The sequence below is a fragment of the Blennius ocellaris genome (genome assembly GCF_963422515.1).
Source record: "Blennius ocellaris genome assembly, chromosome: 19".
Lineage (NCBI taxonomy): Eukaryota > Metazoa > Chordata > Actinopteri > Blenniiformes > Blenniidae > Blennius > Blennius ocellaris.
This window is the reverse complement of record NC_137668.1, coordinates 7,882,654-7,905,556: the sequence shown is the minus strand read 5'-3', so window position 1 is coordinate 7,905,556 and position 22,903 is coordinate 7,882,654.

Here is a 22,903-nt window from a genome sequence, read left to right as displayed (position 1 = left end):
AGAATAGAGGTTTTTTTTTTTTTTATTCATACTTTTGCCAAAATAATGTAACATATTTTTCAAAAAGTTCTGCTCCGAGCACCGTGGTTGTTTTAACAGAAACCCAAAACACAACAAAAGTTTTCTTTTTTCATTTAAAAACGATGTTTTGTAAATGGGACCAACATTTTTTGAGAAAAATACACTTTTTTACACAGTTTTAAGAAGGCTTTATAAAAATCTCCTTTTTTGGGAAGTTTTTGGACGCTTCCCAAAAGATTTTGCAACATAAAAAAAAGGAAAGTAGATCTTAAGCAACATCCAAAGAGTCCAGCTCTTGTTTAAATATGAGGACGCTATTAAATGATTCCTTTTGGTGTCACAGTTTCTCATCTTATCACATTCCAGGTGCACTAACCATTTCCACACACACAGGGATTTAAAAAGCATCAATGTCAATGTAAATATATAAGAAGTTCAAAGCAGAAATGTCATTTTACCTGTCCCACACAACAAGCATACATTTTAATATTTTCTTATGTGATCTTCAGAGGAGCCTCTGAAGATCACATAGGTCGGAGACCTGCTGAAGAAGATCAGGTGCTTTTGCTCTGTTTTCCACCAATAATGTAAACTGATTCTGTAAAAGGCTAATAGATGGCATCCGATTAGCATATAAATGATTGCGGAGTCTCTGGTGATCTACGACTGCGGGTGTGATTCAGTGGTGATGGAGCAGCAGGGACCGAGCCGGAGATACGCTGGAGGAGCGGGAGGAAAAGAGATGCTGGAATAGTGCATCAACAAAATAGGGCAGAGTTTCCTTCAGCTTGGCAGCGAGATAAGCGTTTCTAATCATGCATCAGATTCCTTGGCGCTCTCTATCTCCACAAAAAGAACAAGCCTCGTAGTCGATCAGGTGTTTTATGTTTTTTGGTTTTTTTTTTTTTATTATTTTTTGGCTCAGCTGTTTTTCCACAATTATAAAAATTGGGTTACGTACACAGGCTGACCCGGGCGATCTTTGTGAATGCTGGAGTTCTTGATTCATATCTGCAAGGCTCCTTTAGCTGGAGGCGAAATGTGAGTGGGTAGCCAGATTTCTTCTTCTTCTTCGTCTTTAAAGTTCATTTCAGTTGGAGTTGCAACAGATTTGACTGGTATTTTTATGTGCTGGAAGTCAAATTTCAATCTGCAGCCATTTACTAAGATACTCCATAAAAAGTGCTGAATCGCATGTAAATGCAAATACACCACGGTTTCACTCCGTGGAGTTTACGGAGAATATCACCACGGTCAGTTGCAGACAGGAGCCTTTATTTGAGCGTTTCTCTTGAGTTACACCCTGTTTACATGAGGACAAACATGCTGGAAACTATGGCAGCCACAAAAATGTCAAGTTGGATGGCAAATAAATCTAAAGTCCCGTTTATACGACCAACGTTCAACGTTTTTTATTTACAAGGCACCAATTTGGAAATTAAGTCAGTTTAGAGGGAAATGGCAGAAATGCCAAAAATGATGTAGTTAGCATGTTGGGGAGGTGCTGCTGTTTGTTTATGTAAGGAAACCACACACATGCGCACGGAAAACCTTTTACTGTAAACATTGACAATGAGAGTACACGGATGTATTAAAGCACACTCATGTTCATTGAGGCAGATTTGTTTATTGTGCTACGTAAACCAAAGTATCATCGCCAAAAAAAACAACCTGTTTTGAATATTAAATCTGCCTTTATTTACATTTCAGCTCCTATAGATCCTATATATTCTCTTTGTACAACCTGACTGGGAACGCGAGCTGGGATTAGACCGTCGTGAGGAAGGTTCGTTTTACCCGACTGATGATGTGCTGTTGCATTAGCGGGTCTGACGGTGGACGGTGCACTCAGCCATCTCCTGGATGCCACTGGCCAAGCCTCAGGTGGTATAAGAGCAGTGGCGATCTCCACACAGCGTGGCTACATATATTTGTCCTCTTGGGCATCCATGATGGAAATAATGAGTGTCACATGTTGAACTGGGAAGTGTCTTATATTCAGATTTCTGTGTCCATGTATGACCTCAGGCAAGCCCGACAACATTGTGACAAGTATCGTTATTTCAAAACTGGTTTTCACCAAGAACATGCAAATAGTCATGCATGTTGTATGTTATTTAATTTTTTAATAACACCTTTATACGATTTACATGATCCATTGTTGCATTCTGTACAATTCTGTAAAAGAAACAAAGAGCATTTTGGTCATGCTACAATGCAAAATTAAGTTTGCATTGTGTTTCGCTGCTGTTTTAACATTTCTTAAAAGCAATTTTAGTAGTTTCAGCCAATTTATATTTTTTCTTTTTAGCAATTCAAAGGAGTTTCAGCGTTTTGACTTGGTTTTTTTGGAGTTTGTTTTCTGTTTGTTTTAAATTATTTTGAGCTATTCCACCTGTTTAAGCAATTAAAATTTTTTGACATTTTAACAGTTTTAGATTTGTCCTATCATTGGAGCATTTTGGCACTTTTCGCTTGTCCTTTATCTTATTTTTGCTATTTCAGCCATTTTCGCCTTATATTCTCGATTAGTCATGTTTGCTATTCTACCATTTTAAAAACAATACACTTTTTTTTTTTTAGTATCAAGATAAAAGTCCTTTTAAAATTATTGTAGGCAAAAAATAAATAAATTATTCACTGTAGATTTTCACACGTGTCATCCTTTACCGTCACTTCCACAGGAGTCCTTTGGCGAGCATGTCCTGATCCGAGCCATGAACGGCATAATGGAGGCAATCCTGTGTAAATGATGAGTAAGATTGCATGAATTATTGTGTCGGTGTCTGCAGGCCGGCTGCAATCAAACGGAGACCTGAGGTTGTTGAGCGCTCCGCTGCAGGTACCAGGAGACCTTCCCCAAAGCTCTCATGGAAAATCACATCATTTCTCAGTCAACTCCACTCTGTAATTGCTCTGTGATTCTCTATTTTCAAACACATTTACTCCACAAGTACCAATGTTTATTTAAGCAGCTCCTACTACAGTGTTTCCGCCTTATTCTCCTGTCTCCAGTAAAGCTAACATTGAGACATTTTTTTTTTGTTTTATGAAAGATATGCACATTGTCAATACAGGTTTGCATAAAAGGCTCGGAATTTAACGAAAAAGTCATTGAAAACATCCTTTATTGACTCCTTTAAGTTGTGTTACATAAAAAATGATAATACTTTAAACATTTGTATTATACTTTCACTCAGTTTTCACACAACATAACCAATATGTACACTGTACTAAAGTAAATACACCGACGAGTTATGAGTCCAGGATGTACAACAGACACCAACGGAGGAAAAAAAAGAGAATCCAGACAAGCCTGCAGTACGAAGTTTGACACACTTAAAGTGAAGTAATAATCCCGTAGCTCCATTGATAATGAAAATAGTACTTCTACTCATCAGCTGCATTGTGTGACCGATGCCGCCGTTATTAAGCCATCAAAACCAAAAGCTATTCATATTTGGGCTCCACAGTACTTTAATGTGCTATTGATCCAGGGAAGTTGAGACATATCCAAATGATAATGAAAGCAGAAGGCCATCCGTCTCCTCTGGAAATGGCAGCTACATCCCCCGAAAGTGCTGATCAGCCTCTTTCTGAGATGATGCACGGTTAATGGCGGCCATGTAATGGCTTCTTCCGCCGTGGCCATTTGTTCCGCTTTAATAGAACCCCATGGTATTTTCAGGCTAGGTGCTGTTGATTTCCTGTTAGCGCCTCCTTGTTTATGTTTGTTTAAGTATTGAGGATGTTTCAAGCATGGGTGGGATACATACAGTGGGTGGGAGACGCCGTCAATTATTGTGCCGGCTTTCATCAGGAGGGAGTCCGTTAGGAAATCGATGGGCACTATTTTAATCGCGGATGTCCGATATTAGCCCGGCGGCGACAGAAATGCTGGGGCGTCTAACAAGCGAGCAGAAGTTTACATAGTAAACTCACTTAATCCTGGTCTGGTCTGTTGAGAAGAGGCAGAATCATGAAAGCTGACCTCAATCTTCCTCTATTTTCTGACCGCGTTTTTAGCAGCAGGTGGTTTTAAATTTCACTTCCCTCTTCATTCTGAAAGCCGCAGCATCAAGAATATATATATAAATATATGTTTTTGTCCTTGCCTTCCCCACGCCATTAATTTATGCAATTTATTTTCTAACGAGTCAATTAGATGTAGATTACAAAAGGGCCTACGAGTTTAATTAATCCATAATGGATAATACGGCCCAGATCATTTGAAACTTTCCCCACCGCGTCTGCATGTGGACGTCCTCCTATAAATTCTGTAAAGCAGAACCAGGCGGATAAACTCAGGCTCATTAAAAAACAACTTAAGTCCTTGCCGTGACATGTCAAAAAATGGTCACGCTAATTAACAAAACACAAACCGGCAGAATGCGCCCCGATGTGAAAAAACAAGATTACATTTTTGTTTTTTGTTTTTGTGTTGGGGCGATGTGTGCTCACACATGTTGTTCAGAGCGTGAGAAGAGCCCGAAGCCAGACACCAGAGATAATTCAGTAAATGTGATAACGCCAGTGATTCCACATTAGCTGGAAAAAGCATTGCGGTGGATTTCAGGGAAGGATGGTGTGCACAGGAAATGGGGCAACAGCATCAAAAATAGCTGAATTGTACTTTAAAACAAGTCTGTGACCGAGTATTTTTGCAATCTGTTGGTGCCCAGCTGAGATTCAAGTGCATATTTCAGAAGGAGGTTTAAATGTCTGAAATGAAAATGCCAGACACATTGCGTTTTCACTTGAAACATTATATAAACAAACAATATTCCAATTATGATACAATTACAAAGACTCACATAAAATTCATGGTTTAATTAAAAAATAAACCCTCACTGTAAGCAATTTTAAAGATGGCTGCCGTTTTTAACAAAAGTGTATCAATATGCATTTGCTTCATGTGCAAATTTGAAATATGTTAAAGTCATACTGTTTTGAGAAAACAAAGAATTCAAATTAGCTAATCGTGAAAAAAATAAACCTGACGGAGTTCGACTGGAAGTGTTGACTAAATTGGATTTAGATTTAGTTTTTAAAAAGTTTTGATGATTTTTTATCTCAGCTGAAGATAAAGTCACATTTAACTTTGGTCTGGGTTTTTACTGGCTTATACTACTTGAGCCAAATAATGTATACTGCAATTCATCTGAGCTAAATTGGCCGGTGCCCTCACAAACTGGAGCAGCCAACACATTTTAACATTAAGAAGTCGAAAGGTTATTAGACTTTTCTTACATCTCATATTTTATAATCAGCTCATTGCTTTTGGCACAAGCTCATTTCTAAACACAAACTGTATTCACTGACTGTTTACCAGCACCCTGCTGGAATGCAGCAGATTTGTGATAAACCTCTCTGCACTTTTCTGCTGAAGATATTTCACAATTAGCCCGGCTGACGCGGCCGTCGTTTAAAGATTCATAAATTCAAAATAAGCAGGAGTGGCACTATTTGCTTCCTGCCAGCTCGCAGATAGTCACATTATGTTGCACACAAATGGAAAAGGACAGCTCCTGCTGACTGCATTATTTTTCTTGACAGATGCTCTTTAGATTATTGAAGTTTTCTATGACAAGAAACATATGAGGTGGTCAGCAATCACTGCCTCATTCCTGAGGCCAATTTCCCATCTGAATTCAATACCCTGACAGAATGTAGATACATGCAAACGGAGATGGAGGATATGGAGAGCCCATTCTTATGAGTCATTATTATGTCAATAATCTTGTGCTTTTTGTATGAGAAGAAGGACGATTTAAGACAGTAGTGTTAAATACGAGGCTGTCGGGCTCCAGATTGGTCCACAAGAGGGTTTATTCCAGGCCTATGTTATGATGTTTGTGTCAAAATTGCCGAGAAAACATGAACCCGAACCAGGAAAGATGAGCTAAAAAAAAAGATTTGGTTTGTCAAGATCGCTGAGCAAATGGAAGCACGTGATTTGGAAGATTTGGATTTTAGTATGATGTTTTGATTTCAGGCTTCCTTGAAACAGTCCACCACTGGCAGAAGGGTCAAGCCGCCCTGACATTACGTGAGTTTATGAGGCGTCATAAACTGATTAGCAGACGTCCTCAGATGCCATGGGGGTCTGTTGTTTTCCCATATAAAACTCAGACCTGCTGCCTGGTGTTTGTGTTTCTCTGCAAACTCTTAAATAATTCGTCAAAATGCTGACTCCTCATCTTTGCCTCTGTCGCACCTCTGTCCACACCACAAACAATGATGGAATGCTGTAGTTTATTTTCAAGGCCACTAGTTGGCACTAGTTTCCGTGGTGCAATTGAATACTCAGGTTTGTGGGTTTACCTGAGGGGCTTGGTGCCTTGGGTCATAACAATGATGCCCGGGGTTCGTCCAGATCTGGTGGATGCTCGCATGCATGTGTCAAATAACTGGGCAGCTTTTACCCAGAACTCCTTATAGGAAGTGATGGATCAAATATCCTATTCTTTCTATCATGTTAGTTGGACGATTTCCTTTCAGTGGGAGCACTTCCAACTTGTTAGTTGGAGTATTTCACTGTTGCACCCTGATGAACAGGTCACGATAAAAAACTAAACAAAAAAAACCACATTAAGCCATTTATCCTACATTGATGTTTGTCCTTGATCGCTGGGAAGAATCGGCAGTGGCTGTATGATGAATCATTCACAGTAGTAGTAGTTTATTTATTTGATAATGTCTTATTCTGGCTTGGAAATGATATATGATAAATATTCCAGAACCCTTGCAAACTGTAAAACTCTTGACATTCAATAACTCAAACCATTCAGGAACCTTCAGAGATTCTAGAACTCTCAAGGATCATAAGAAGCATCTATCTCAGTGTTTTACACTGCGTGCTGTCCGTCTTTCACTCGCCAATGTGAGTTGAAGCAATAAGAGACGTGAGAGTCACTGAATATGGCCACGTGTCCATTAAAGCTGTTTGTTCTTCTCGTCTGGCTGAATAAAGATCAGTCGAGGTTGTATGTTGAACCGAAGTGAGTTCAACACCCCTGATCTAAAACCAATTTGAACACTTATTCCCACTTATTTTCTGTATTGTTTGAGATGCTGCTGGAACTAATAGGACACAATATGGTAAGACAGAAGTCTCAATACTTGACACTATTATGTGTGACATTTGGTTGCATGTTCATCTTATCTCGCTGCCTGCTTTCAAAAGCAAAACTACTTTTCTTTTTTTTTCCCTTTCAAAAAAAAATAAAGCGGCGTCTGTATAAATATTTTACAAGGGAATAAATTTAGCTCTCTCTCTCTGTTTTTCTGCCCATCTGCCACCAACTTAGGACAGCCTCCAAATAAAACTGAGTCAGTCTTGATCAACAACTGGCATCAAATGAGACCATTAAAAGGAAAAAAAAAAAAAAAAGGCAGATTTGTTGGGAGGAATATCTTCTGCAGAAACACGATGGAAAAAAAAAATCCTCTCACAGACAAGACGTCTGGACCCAGAACAGGCCGCTGAAGCTCCAACCCTTCTGCAGTGACACAAGATGATTGGCAAGGGCAATGACAAAGATAACTCGAGCTCCTTATGTAAAATGACCAATCATTAATTATGCATACACTTTGATAAGATATTTTATTTTTAGATACCGCTGAAATCCCTGAGGTGTGACCTTTTTATGGCACCAAGAAAACGTTGAGGCCTCCTTGATATTTATGACATTATTAATTCAGGACGATGTGACAACGACGGACTATAAACACTTGTACATTTATTTCAGTGTCTGGGAGTCTCTGGGCTTGATTTAAAGGTGCTGTATTTACATTTGTAACTCGAGAGCGCTATGTTATAAATCATATTAGATGAATCCTCTGAGGCTTATATGTAGTATCCTAAGCAACTAAGTAATCCACTAAGACACTATTATAGTTGAAACAAAGAATCAAATCCTCTTTTTTCTTGTATTTCTGATGTTAGTGTACGCCTATATATATTTATCTTCTCTAATGAAAAGCTTCACAGTCACTTTACAAGCCAATATTATTCCATTGACCAACACTTTAATATGCAATTTTATATTAAATTGTCATAATGCAATGAATACCAAATATCGTAAACCATAATTTTATGGAAAACAAAACAACATGTGAGATGTGAAAATGGAGACATTTTAAAATCCCATAGATAATATAAGCTTATTTTTTAATTTCAATGTAGTTTGAACAAGTGATGGAGCATTTGAGAAATGATGAGGTTGTCTGACAGCAGGTTCCTAACATGACTGGGTATTCCAGGAGCCTTTCAGAGATGAACACAGTGGAAAGAAACCAAATAAAAAAAAAAAAAAGTATAAGTTTAATCCACAAGTTTTTACACCATACATTTGACACGCTTGGACAGTGTTCTTCTGGTATACGTTCTGTAGTTATTGTTCTATTGGGAATACAATATTCAGTGGATTATCTGTGTTTAGTCAAGACCACCTAATCTGAGACTAAGTCAAGACAAAGACCTGAGCATCCCAAGACCAAGACTTTAAAGGGCTGAGACCATAACTTGAGCCTCCAAAGACCAAGACTTTCAGGAGAGGAAACCTAGTCAAGACCAAGAATTTAAAGGGGCCGAGACACAGTCAAGACCGAGACCAGAGCCTCCCAAGGCCAGGACAAGACCAAGGCTTAAATAAACGGTGACTGGGTAAAGACTTAAGACTTTAAGAGCCTAAGACGATGTCATGACCAGAGCATCTAACACCAAGACTTTCAGGAGCAGAGACCATGTCAAGATCAAGACCTTACACTCTCACAACCAAGAGAAGACCAAGACTTCAAGGTGCCAGGACTGAGTCAAGATCAAGACCTTGAAAACGTTGTCTTAATTGCAAGACAACTCTACAACACTAGTTTCTGTTTACAATGGCCAGAGCATCCTTACTTTTGGTGGAATTTGTGTTTTAGATGAATAGATTTAATTCTGTGACAGAAAAAAAACAAAGGATTAGATTAGGTTTTATCCTGTTAGAAATCGTGTTTAGTTCCCTTTTGAATTCTGCCACATTCCAATGAATCATGCATTTGTGGGACGAGCCGCAGAGCGGAATCTGGAAAACCAAACGCTTTCCAACCAAACGTTTTCTGGCCAAACGTTGTCTGGCATGTTTACACATATCAGTTGTTTGCCTTATAAAAGAGAGGGACGAGTCTAAAAATGATCAAATAATTCAATTGCAATGAACCTCATGCTAACCTCGTGTTGAAATTTGCTGAGAAAATAATGAAGCCTCGCCTGACCTACAGGTCAAAGACCAACAATTAAAAAGTCGTGTTGTGTTTGAGTGTGTGGGCATGTGCATGAGCCATTCGGGAAAATGGAGGGCAAATCACTCTGAAATGAGCATGAGGTTTTCATAGCTTTTCACATGTGGATACATCTATTTCCTAGATGTATTTTTAGCATGAATATTTCATGCGTCCGAATTATAATGCTGCCGATAATTATTAGCCAATAATGCTAATTTGCTTGTCCAGAATGCACTTTGGGGGCATCACGGTTACTTTTATTCTTATATTTCTGTTTCTGGCTGAAATATAACATGGCTTACCGGAAATGTGAGTCAAATTAATGGTTGTTTAAGTTTATTTAAAGATTACTCTAAGGCAGGGAAATAATAGCCGCAGGAAAATATTGGAAATTAATATGGAAAAGAGAAGCATCACACAACACGGATGCCCAATGGCTAGTGGACCTGAGGGCTGACCACAGTGACCTCCCAGAGCAAAAAGCAGTGAACCTCTCTGAGGTGATGACGTCCAAGTAAGAGTGTGAAAGATGAAGAGTTGGACATCGCCAGGCCCCGATATGATTCACGCATACTGGCTGAAGAAGCTGGCTTCACTGCAGCACAAAGACTGGCTGTAGATACACTGATGTGGGCCAACAGTCATTTCAATTAATAATATTGCAACAATGTAGATACACTGCATACCGATACTTTACAACAAAGTTACAGTTAAACCAAAAAATATTAAATTACATTAACAGGACTGTAAGTAGTTTCATTATTTTGTTCATATATCTGTAATTGTACCGGATAGGATTAAATAAATAAAAATATACTTGATTTGAATAGAATAGACTAAACACAATAGAAAATGATAGAATAGATAACAGAACAGAATAGATAAGAACAGAAAGGAATATCACAGAATCAAATCAAATACAATATTATAGAAATACTTCATTCGAAAATACAGTACATAAACAACAGTAGTGTACTGTAAACAGGTATAAATCATCCTGTTTGTACAGTGAAAGTATCTGAAGACACGAGTCACTATGTGTTTGTTCAAGTCTCTCACGTCAAACAGTCGATTAGTAATAGTTCCTACTTTGGGGGTTCTTTGTCGTCTGATGAAGCAGAGACACGCGTCCTCGGATTCACTTCTTTGAAAAATTGCAGGCAACACTCGAGCAGACTGTGAAGCAGCACTTCCTGTCTTAGAAAGAATCACACTCCTCACTGCCTCTGGAGGATGTGCAGGAAAAAAAAGGAGAGAGGGTAAGAAAAAGTGTGATAGTTTCCATTAGTTTGAGGCTCCTTCACTGATGGTATCTTTGGCTTCAGACGGCCTCCTCAGCCTTGATACAGAGCGGACCCTCGCCTCCGCTCCTCCAGTCGACATCACCAGATTGACGTGTGCAGATTAAACACAGGAAGCGGCTCCTTTAATTAATTGCTCTGGCATTAAATATGTAACACTTAATGGCCTTTGTTGTTAAGCCATATTGGCAGCTGAAGGAATTGTGGAGTTGAACCTATAAGCAGCTTTATGGCAGAGAAAATGGAATAATCATCTGTAAACACATTAGTGCCTCCATATAATTTGCCCCACTAATGGCTACAGACAGCTCGAATGAGGATAGATATGCCAATCACCCGCAGGCTGACTGGGAATGATTGATGACTGCCAATTTCTTTCACTCCCTTCGTAAGTGAATCTACCTGAGGGTCACACTGGATCACATCCGCTTGCTTCACTCCAATATCCATAATCCAAAACAAACTTTACACATTTACAGATCGGATTCAATTCTACTGATGGCATCATCTACATTTCTTCTAATAGATAATGTCCAATTATGATAGAAACACCATGAAACATGTCCATCACAGCTGAAAATATAATAAACAATTGCAATGCTTTCCTTTTACTATGGAAACATTGGTCAAGTATGACCAATTTTGTAGGTTTTGCTTTACTTTCACAAAGTATTTCTGTGTTCATACTCTATTATAATGGAGAGGTTTCCAGCCTGAGGTCCAGGTTCCCCTTTGGGGAATGCCTGAGGTTCATACAGGATCACTTCCATTGCCCTAAATTGTATTCAAATATTTACTCACTCAATATTTACTTACTTTACTCACTCAAGTCAACAACTGTAATTTCTACATTTCTCTTAAAGTACAAAAGTTCCCATAACTGGAATGACACCCTCGAAGTGAAGAACGTCTGTCCTCTCTCTCCCTGACATGTTTCAATGTTTAAAAAGTGTGTTGCTCCAACCAGCCAATCAGAAATAAAACCCGATATAGTGGCATTGGGGGTTTAGCCAATCGCAATCGAGGTAGGCCCTCCCTTTGACTCCTCCCACAATCAGGCAGCTCTGCTCTGGCACATGGCACCACGAGAGGAAGTACTTCCTCCTCTCCCAAAGATGGGCATGTGTGGGCGGAGCCAGTCCAGCTCACACAGACACAGCAGATTCTGAATGCAGCTCCTATGTTCCAATATTCAAATGGAGGAAAATCATGGAAAAGCTGGATTTGGGGCAATAAAGTTTGAATACAATGTTTTTGGACCAACAACATCAATGTGAAAGTGTTAAATAGCTGCATAATAATCAGAAACCCCTTTTATCATAGGGTGACTCAGAAATAGTGTAATAGAATACTCCTGTCACTCCCCTTGTTTTTTCTTTTGGAGGGCAACAACCAAAATTTACCCTGTGAACCGTGTAACAACCAAGCAAACAAACGTGTGTTGTGCTTGTTTGTTTTCAGCGTTTCGGCCATTTCTGTGTAAACAGACCTCGTTTTTAAAACATTGCCATGCACATGTGAAACCTTTCTGAAACAAAAACTTAAATATTATGCATTTTTACTTGTCATGTCCATTGTCATGTAAATTGGGCCTGCGTTTAGGCTCATTTAAACGTCTAGACATACATACAAAAAGAAATAGCATACCGCTGTTTTGAAAAATAAAAAATAATCACCGTTTAACATTTAGGTTAAGCTCTATACAAAAAGTCCAGAGTTTAGAGAGGATTTGTATATAACTATTTACACATTAGCACGACACGCTAATTGACTTAATTACAACTGGCACAATGCTTACTTCTGATTTTCAATGATTAATCGAAAACCTACAACAATTATGGAAGCCTTAACAAGTAATTTTCAGTAACTTGTGCAACTAATAGAAAAATGTTATCAGATTAAATTGTTTAATGGAGCAGAAACGTGTGGTGTAAATCACGTAACCTAATAGGATTTAAAAAAATATCCTGTTAGCATAATGCTATCAGTAAATAGCTACTCTATTTAGTAAATTAAATCAACATGATGTCTGGCTTAGTAATTAGTTTCAAATGCACTTGCTTCCCCTTCATTCTGCACCTTTAGAAGTTCAGTTGCATAAAATACATATTAATGAATCAACATTTTAATATTCCACAGCTGATGACGGTAACCTCGCTCTTATGCTTTTGTCAATAGACTGAGTGAAAGAGAATACTTTTTTTTTTTATGTGTACATGCATTAGTGCCACTTCACATGCATAAAGGCTCAATGCCAGTGAGGAGATTAGATTTCTTTTTCATTCTAAGAAGCTTTAGTCTTTGGGCAAATGTCTCACGTTGCATTCAATTAATGAATCACACGGCATTTAATTTACTGATGCACTTTTTTTCTGCTCAGGTGAAACCGAGGTGATTCATGGAGAACCCAGAACTACACATATTAGAAAATGAAGAAAGAGCGAAAGATGGTCCATGTGCATAAACTGAAGTGAATCCTGCCTGTTGCTTTTATGCGCATCTACATTATGGAATGTTATGTAAATTTGACACGTTGCACATTTTACAAAGAACATCAACTAACACCTGCACCTAATTCACACACTCACACATTTCTATTATGCCTTTTAGGCCCCGTTTACACGACGTTTTCAAGAATAATAGGACATTTTGTTGTGTTTGGATGTCCCTTTAGCATTTACAATGATGCTTGGAGTCATTGAAGTGCAACTTTGTGAAAAAGGAAACTTTTCACAAAGAACTCCCTACTGCCGTACTTTGCATGCGCCCTACGGCTGGAGAAAATAGTTCATCTGCACATGCGCAAATAGCTAAACAATAACAAAAATGTTTGCCTCGAGAGTGTGACGACTCCCAGTCCATAGTCTCCATTGTTAATATTTATGGTTTATTGTTGTGTGTATGTGTGTGTGAGTGTGTGTGTGTGTGGTTTCATTGCAAAAACAAACAACAGCACTCACTAGCGTCCCAACATGACAACAACCGTTTTTTTTGTCCTCCCCCCCCCCATTTCCATGTAAACAGACATCATTTTCAAGACATTGTCATGTAAACTCGAAAGGTTTTTGAAAATAGAAATCATGCATTTTCACTTGCAACTGTCAAGCCCCGTTTTGGGGGTGACCCCCTTGAAGCACCGCCACAGATTGCTTCTCGGCAAAGGCACCTTTTTGGCTAATATTTCACATGTCAAAATATTGCAGAGAAGCCAAAAAGACACGTTAATGAGTTAGTTTCTTGTCTCTTTTGGCTTTTTTTTATGCTTCTGGTGGAAAATGTTCAAGAGCTTGATGCCAACTTGAGGAGCACTGTTAGAATTAATATTAATAAACAGCCTTGTTTGTATCTTCTGACCTTTCATTACCAATCTATTTCCTTGGAGCGTCACAGAATTCTAATTTGTCTCAACATCTCGAGTCACCTTACTATCTATTGATTTATCTTGCTTTTATCTCATGCTTATTTCTAAGTGCCCATGTTCCGTTCTGTGTTTTACTTTATGTCTTATACCCAGATATTTTTATTTTTTTATTTTTTACTTTTATTTCTATTCTATTGTATTTTATAATATTCGTATGTACCAGACTGCTGCAACAAAACAATTTCCCTTCGGGGATGAATAAAGTAATTATCTATCTATCTATCTATCTATCTATCTATCTATCTATCTATCTATCTATCTATCTATCTATCTATCTATCTATCTATCTATCTATCTATCTATCTATCTATCTATCTCACAGGGTTTCCCAGAACCCTGGCTGCGATCTGAATAAGTGGGTCTTTTTTCTTGCCCTGCAAGACTGTGTGTAATAAGGCTTTTTATGACGGATTAGAACAACTAGTTAAGAGCACGACTCCTCCATGGTTTCTCCCTTCATTAGGTTGACCAGCTTGGATGCTTCAATACAGTGAAACCACTTGCTAGTTAACACACAACCCTCACCTACTTAGCTTTTATTTGAAGAATGCATGGCTTAGCTATCGTGAGTTTCCCAGCTCTGTGTGAGATTCTCAAACATTTCTGGGTTTTCTTTGACATCTAATTCTGACAACCTCAGAAATGGCGCCTCAAAATTGTGGTCCGAGACCCCGGCTGGACAAATAGGCCATTGTAGGATTTGTCTGTTTTTCCGCCCTGCAAGGTTATGTGTGATAAGACTTTGTATGATGGATTAGAAGAACTAGTTAGGAGCACAGCTCCTCTGTGGTTCCTCCCTTCAGTTGGTTGGTCTGCAGTCTGGACGCTGTGGGCCAAAGCTTATGGGATTACAGTCAAGGTTCAGTGGCAGCTAATCAGAAACAACCAACAGATACTTTTAATATCCCTATGCGCTTGTTAAAACATTGCAGGGAACTGCCACTACAAATGTGGATTAAGTAGTTGAGTGGGTTATAAATTGTGAGACAATGCCTTCAAATGTTTTTTTTTTTTCTTCCCTTGCCATATTTTGACTGCTTTCCAAGTGATCAGTCTGACAGGAGGTCTACAAATGTACCATTTGTGTCAAAGAGCAGCGGAATATAAAAGATCTCGCTCCTGTCATGAGTCTTCAAATGTGACTCGCCGTGACCCCTGACAAGAGCGACGCTGACAAGGAAACAAACTGTCACACTGTTTGAAGCAAAACGTCCCCAGTCTCCCTGTGCCCCGAAACAAAGCCATGATTTGTTTGATGTGAAACTAATTATAAAGGAAAAAGGGGAGAACAAAAAAACCAAAACATATTTATTGTGTGCTGTGGCAGCTCCTGACAAGCTGATAATTGTGGGTTGTTGGTCAGTGGAAGACAGACATATTCGGATAGTGAATTAAAATCAATGTGTTATGCCAAGCAACTAAGTAATTCCATTTTAAGTGTTATTTGTATCAAACAGTCTCTTAAAATGTATTAAAAACCGGGTGAGTATGCAGCAGGAGGTTCACTATACAGTATAGCTTAATGTTCAACAAGACACAACACCAAAAGCAAAAAGAAGTAAGTCCCTGGGAAAAAAAGAAGAAGCAAAAAACAAAAAATTAACTGTGAGTAAAAAAAAAATTAAGATAAAAAAAATACTCTGAAAACACAAACACAATTAGTTTGTCATTCTGAACACAGAGGAGAGCCAATTATTTACTCTGTATTACACAGTGCACCATTTGACAATTGTTTGATTAAAAAAAAATATTCATTGAAGCTCCCGTTTGTTGTTGGTGTTAGAATTAACTGGTGCAAGAGACGCAGCGAGCAAATAAGTGTTCTCTTCCTTCAAAGAAATTTCTGTGATAAAAAAAAAAAAAAATAATTCCACTTTATTGGTTTTAAATGCTGAACTGTGTTGACTTAAATCATATGTTGGTACACATGCGTAAAAGAAGAATGTGTCCGTAGTGGCAGGAGTGAGTGCTTCATTACAAAGAATAAGAATGACAAATGTGCGACATCGTGAGGGATAGTGTTGTCCAATAAGTTGCTAGAATTTTAAGAATTAGAATAGTAAGGAAAAATGGTCCCTATCCATTCTTCCATCACTTCATCAGCATTCATCCATCCATCTATCATGCACCCATCTGTCCATCCTTCCATCACCTGCCCGTCCGTCTGTCCATCCACCCACCGTGGAGCTACAATCAACCTTCATCACTTCTGCGTTGTTAATTTGATTAGTTAAGTACCTCTCGGAATTGTTGTGTGTGTGTGTGTGTGTTGCGTTGCGTTGCGTTGCCTTGCCTCAGTGGAACATCACTGCATTCCTATTGACCTTCCTGACTGAGTCCATGCGTCTGAGTGACCCCCTGATCCCGAGGGGCTGATTAGCTCACATAGTTCACTTGCTAATTTATTCATAAGAATATTTGTAAAAGCTTTTTTTCCCAGTGGTGCAGCAATTAGCGCCGTTGCCTCACAGTCAGAGCGTTCAGGTTGGAGACGCAACTTTCTGTGGGGAGTCTGCATGTTCGCCACGTGTTTTTCCACAGGTACTCTGGCTTCATCCCAAAATCCAAAGCAGCGCTCGCTTAACCGTTGGCTCAGAGTTGTACATTTGATTGTGCGTCTTCCCTGTGTCAGGTGACCTTTTCCAAGGTGCCCTTCGCCCAACATGAACTGCGATAGGCCTCCCTTCCTTTGATAAAGCGTCCATAAAAAATAGAGTGGATGGACAAAGGATCCATATATACACACACACACACACACACACACACACACACACACACACACACACACACACACACACACACACACACACACACACACACACACACACACACACACACACACACACACACACACACACACACACACACAACACACGCACGTATTCTGTGCACTTAAATACCTTTAAAAAGACATGGTAGAAATAGCTGTCGATGGGCACAGGAGTCGTCTTTGCTCTCTGTCCCAAAGGTCCGCGCTGAATTATTCAAGAGTCCTCTTGTACTCTCGAGTCTGCACGGAGCTCATTGCAATATAATTTAAGCTCAGAGAAAGATTTACAACACACGGAGGAGCTCTCATTGAGCAGAATTCAACGCGGAAGCAGGGTCGTCCCCTGATGTCGCCGCCTGTTTTTTGTTAATTAATTTTGAAGAATTCCCAAATTCTTACTAAGGATTAATTCCTTCATCACGTCTTTTTTTTTTTTTTTTAATAAGCTTGATTACTTTGTTATACCTGAAGAAACATGTACATGAAACCATTTCAACCCTTCCAATAAATTATTGCTGAAATATATACCAGTTGCAAATGTGATGTAAATATGGATATAATCTGAGCAGGTTGCAACCAGTAACTCTCAGATTTATCAGTGATTCTTTTTTTTTTTTTTACATAAAATAATGTGGCGGGCCACATTTGGCCTGCGGGCCTCGAGTTTGACTTATAGGGACTGATGGATGTGTTTATTGGGCAGGAATATAGGGGAAGAGGCATCAAGAAGGACGCTTGTGTTGTTGTGTTGCTACATTTCTTTGAAGGTGATTGCATCCATAAAACATAAACATAAAGAGGCAGCTCTCGTCATTTATACTTTCTTTTTTTAACACAATATTTGTCTTGTCTTTGAGCTCAGTTCCCACTGTACAATTTGCACAATTGCGACATGTGGCTGACAACAAACCAAGGACAGGAAGCCGCGATGGAAACGAAAGGAGGCGAAGGGGAAGAAAGTCCACGGAAAAGCAAAATAGAGTCTTTTATACTTTACAGCCTCCCTTCATTCCTTTGTAATTGTTTGAGATAGATAGATAGATAGATAGATAGATAGATAGATAGATAGATAGATAGATAGATAGAGTTACAGTGTAGAGAATTACTATTGCAACAACACATCATCAGCCGCAAAAAACTAACCTCATGTTCGTAAAAAAAAAAAAAAAAATTAGTTTAAGTTATTTACTGATTTTTAACCCTTGATTTTAAAGTATAATCTGGACATTTTAAAATCATATTTCAAGATTTCTTTGAAAAAAACATGTTACTGCATGAACAGAAGAAGTTTTCTTCTAAAATGTTGTGTTCAATCTTACTTTTGGCGACTTTCTTTCCATTGTAGATTTGTTGGGTTGTTCTCTCTTAAAAGGTCCTAGAAATGACTGTGTTGTATTTGGTGCTATATAAATAAAGTTGAATTGAATGGTAGTCATTGGAAGAAAGCTGTCCTTGCTGTGTAAATGTGAAAATGTGACTTAAAAGGTGCTTAAATGCTATTGAGATTCTTATCAATTCTCAGAATCCTGGACTAACAGAGCCTCTCTCAATATTCAGCACAATTTAAACAAACTGTAAATCCTGTGATAGTCCTTGATACAACACTGCTCGTTTGGAAGAAATGCCAAGAAATGTGCACATTGATGACTTACCTTATAGAAGGCCATCGTGAAACAGGCTTTATTCACTTTGGAATATGGGTATCTCATTTTTATAATTATTTCTAGCGATTCCCAGCTTCTGAATTTCCAATATTGTTCAAGTTCTGTGGATCATAAATTTAATTAACATCACCATGAACCCTTCGTTTGCTCCATTCGGATGGATTTCTATGTATTTCAGCGAGTGTTACACTAACGCTGAAAGAGATGTCCTTATTACCACAGTTTCATTACTCCACTAACTTGGGATCAATGCGGGTTTTCATGCTTTCGTCCTGGTCAAATTAAAACGACTTTTTTCCCCTTCTTTAGCTGAACATCATCTTGCAGTGTTTTATTTGGCATTGAAATAGGAAAAAAAAAAAGTTGTCTCGTTCTGCCACTGACCACCCTCACTCTAATTTCACGAGCTGAAATAAATAAATACGAGGAAAAGAAAGAGGTGACTCACACCTTATTCTATATATGGCCCCTTCTTTTCTGCTGCATATCTGATTGCTTTGACCTCTTCATTATAGCGCGACGGTCCGCCGCGGTGTAATCTCACTGAATGCCCTCGCATACGCCCACAAGTGTCACTCAACCGGGGTCGTGTCTCCAAACTAATTCTCGAATAATGAATAATTGGAAATGAAGCTGTAACCCACTGCCTTTTTGTGTAAACTGGGTCATTTGTTGCAGTTGCCTTTCATTCCACTTGTGCATGTCGCCTCTCTGTGTTGTGAGTCGCGTATAATGGAGGTGGCGAGAAGAAGCGGCGCCTATTACCGCCGCTAATGCTGAGGTGGCCGGCTCACAATGTGTGATTCAAGCCCGGAAAATATAAGAAAACCGGATTCAAACATCCGGAGGGGAAAAAAAAAAAAAAAAGAGGCATTGAAGCAATCTGTGGTTTGGTTTTAGGAAGATGAACACAGCCATTAAAAAAAAGTTGCTCCATAAAAGTGTCCTCGTTAGCGCTTTATTTATTGGTAACTCTTGGTATAGCGGGCTGAGAAAATCCATAACAATAACCTTTAATGCCACAAGAATTATTTCCAGAGTCTTTATTTAAGACAACATCTGTGTCACTGTGAGCAACAATATGTATAGAGCCAATTTACACAACGCTGATGGCTGATGCATCTCCCGTCTGACCTTGTTTTGATCGTGATCATCGCGTCGAGGTGACAGCATGACATTTAGCATATTTCTATAATTGGGAAAAGCACAAACGCAACTACTTTAAAGACAATTAGACTCATCACGATCATAAAGTTGTCACTATAAATCTGTCACCACAATCAGACATTCCTTGTACCACCATTTATAGATGCCAAACTTCATTTTCAAAGGACACTTTTGTACGCTTCTATGTCAGATAAACTTGCTCTGAAGTTTGAATTACCGAGAATGAATCATTCTTTTTGCCAACATGCAGTGACGTGGATAACAGGTCGTGCAGAGATATTTTACTGGAATGTAACTACAATTATGGGAGTTTAGAGACAGTTATGCGACAAATGAAAATGCATTGTTTTTGTGTTTTTATTGCAGAAAAATGTTGTGGAATAGTTGGAAATAGAAATGGAAATGGAAATAGTTGCAGCTATAACTTGGTTAAATTGCTGTTTGTACGTAGGCTTTTGAAAGATCACTCAGGGTTATTGTTGTTTTCACCATCTGAAAGATCTCCAAGCATGAATACATTTGAAGTGCCGGACAGAGGCAATGTGTCTGACTACTACAATATCAAAATCTGTTTATACAAAAAAAACGGAAAAAAAACAAAACAACAACTATTGAATACATATCCACTGGAGTAAAATGGTTAAAATGATTTTGTTAGACTTAAAAATGTAATAAAACATGTAAAACATTGTGACAAAGAAGATATGTTGCTTTTGTATTATATAAAAATGAGTCAAAGACGTTTTCTCAAATCAAGGTTTTCAGCTCATTTACGCCAGAAGGCAAACACAACCTTTACCGACCATCTTTAGTGAGCCACGCCACATGAAGATACAATATACTTTTTCTTTAGACCTGCGCTCTTGAATGCCTTTGAAAATCCAACAATTATTCAGTTTTTCCCTCCTTTCTCTGGCATTTTCAAAGGATGCTTTTGTAAACTATGTCAGATAAACTTGCTATGAAGTTTGAATCACCCAGAATGAATCACTCCTTTTGCCAACATGCAGTGACATGGATAACAGGTTGTGAAGCGATATTTTACCGGAATTTGACTAGAATTATGGAAGTTTCAAGACACATTACTTTTGTTTTGTTTTTGCATCCTCTTCTATTTGTCATTAGTTTCTTCAAGGAACTACCAGATTATATAGCATCTTCCTCCCGCTAATGCTCACCATCCTGACAGATTAGTTAATTAAAACATGTTCTGAAAGTGTTTATTTATGCAAAACTGCTACAGTTTCTTCACAATTTATCTTAAAATATCAGCAAATAAAACTTCCACTGAGCACTGTAGTTGTGGTGTGCCTCAGGGTTCAAGTCTCGGCCCACTATACGTTTTTTAAGTGTACATTTCAAAGCGTAACAAATACTTAACCACTTAGTTACTGTTTATTTACAGTAACTGCTCAAGTTACTCCTCAGGTAGTGATAAAGAAAACAAGAAAATTTGTCAAAGTTCTCATCAAAGTCCTCTGTATTTTTCTTACTGATTCAGATTCAAGTCCAGTCAGGAGTTTCAACTATTCAAAAAAAATAATTTTCCACAGTTATAGTCCATATTCAGGAAGAAATAGGCCAAAGCCTAAATGGGGATATTTTCTTGTTAATATACTAAAATAGAGACATTTTAATTGTTTGGGATTAAAAAAAAATATTTAGGAACATCGTGAGTTTGTTTTGTTTGGATTTGTTTAACTTGTTTTTTGCCTTATTTTTTTTTTGTTTCAAAAACAACATTGAATTCTAATTCAAAATTACTCCAGTTTATTAAACATTTAAAGTTTGTGGCTGAGTTGAGAGCAGATATACAAAATTAGACAATGCGATCTTCAAACTATCTTCAATTAGTTGTGGTGTTCCTCAGGGTTCAAGACTCAGCCCTCGACATTCTTGTCTTCGTCGATTCAGATTCACTTCTTTTAAGAAGCTTCAACTTTTTGGTTTTTAAATTCAATGTCAGTGTTGGAGCTTAATATGCCACAATGTGCTGAATTCAGATTGGTAAATGTCAATAGTTTCTTGTTTCCTAAGTGTTCTCCTAAGAAGTTTGGACAGAACGAGACATTGAAGGAACATGTCAAGCTTTGGAAATAAATAAGTTTTAAATCTTTTTCAGTGTTTGACAGAGCAAATACATTTTGAGTCTCAACCATTAAAAAAATGTATCAATGGTAAAACGTTGTGGACATTTTAATCAATTCGTGAAATTGCGCACAAGCAGTGCTTCCATTATGAAGCACGACTTTAATCATGCGCGATCAAATGTGACGACCAAACATTGAATCGTCGATTCCAAAAATGAATCCAGAATGAAAATGATTGCTGATAGTGTTCATGTCATTGTGATCACTGCAATCAATATCATCCTTCACTGTAGCTTCTTAGCATCAAACGATGTGTTTTCTATTTGTGCTCTTTTTTAGGTACGACTCTTTTATATCCCGATGACGCCTGATGTGAACGACTGTCAGTCTGTTTTAGTTCCTCCTTTTCTGATCTCTGCTACATCTTCTTTTTTTAATCACCAAGTTCTCCAGAGTTCCCTTTTAACTCAGCTCCTTAATGAAATGAATACATTTTCGAAAATAACTTTCTCAGCCTGTGCATCATCATTATGATGAACCGTGCTAACGCACCAGCCACCAGATTGCCCTTGAGAATAAGCAATCGAGTAATCTATCCTAAAAAGAAGAGGCATGTAACAGAGGCTCATAGCCATTTTTTTTTTTCCCCCTCCGGAGTATCCACCCCAGGAATACCCCTGAGCCAGGAAGGCATCTGGTGGAGGAGTTTAAATCCATCCAGCAGCTACTGTCAGTGCAGCTCCCGATGGGCTGTGCACAAGTCAGAGATAGAAATCCACACCTTTAAAGCACCTGGGAACTTTACATCCTCACTCATAAATTCACCACAAGCAAACTTTCTTTCTGGGGGGAAAATTGCAGAGCCCAAAAAACCGAGGCGATTGCTTGTGAAACTTCGGCCCAATTTATGTGACAATTGAAAACGCATTGTTTTTGTGTTTTCATTAGAGCAATCACACAGAAACATGAAACTTTTCTGAAACAATGTTGTGTAATGGGGCCTTTGTTAAAGTTATTTTTTCCCCCCCAAAAAATAATAAAGGTCTATGGCTCTCTCGTCACCTCCCTGATATAATTCAGCAGCAGTATATTCTCACTTCAACTCATCAAATCCATTTTGGACTGAAAGCTGGAGACACTCCATGCAGATCTAATTTTCATGCTGGAATCGTTTTAATTGTTTGTTTTTTGGCATTCAC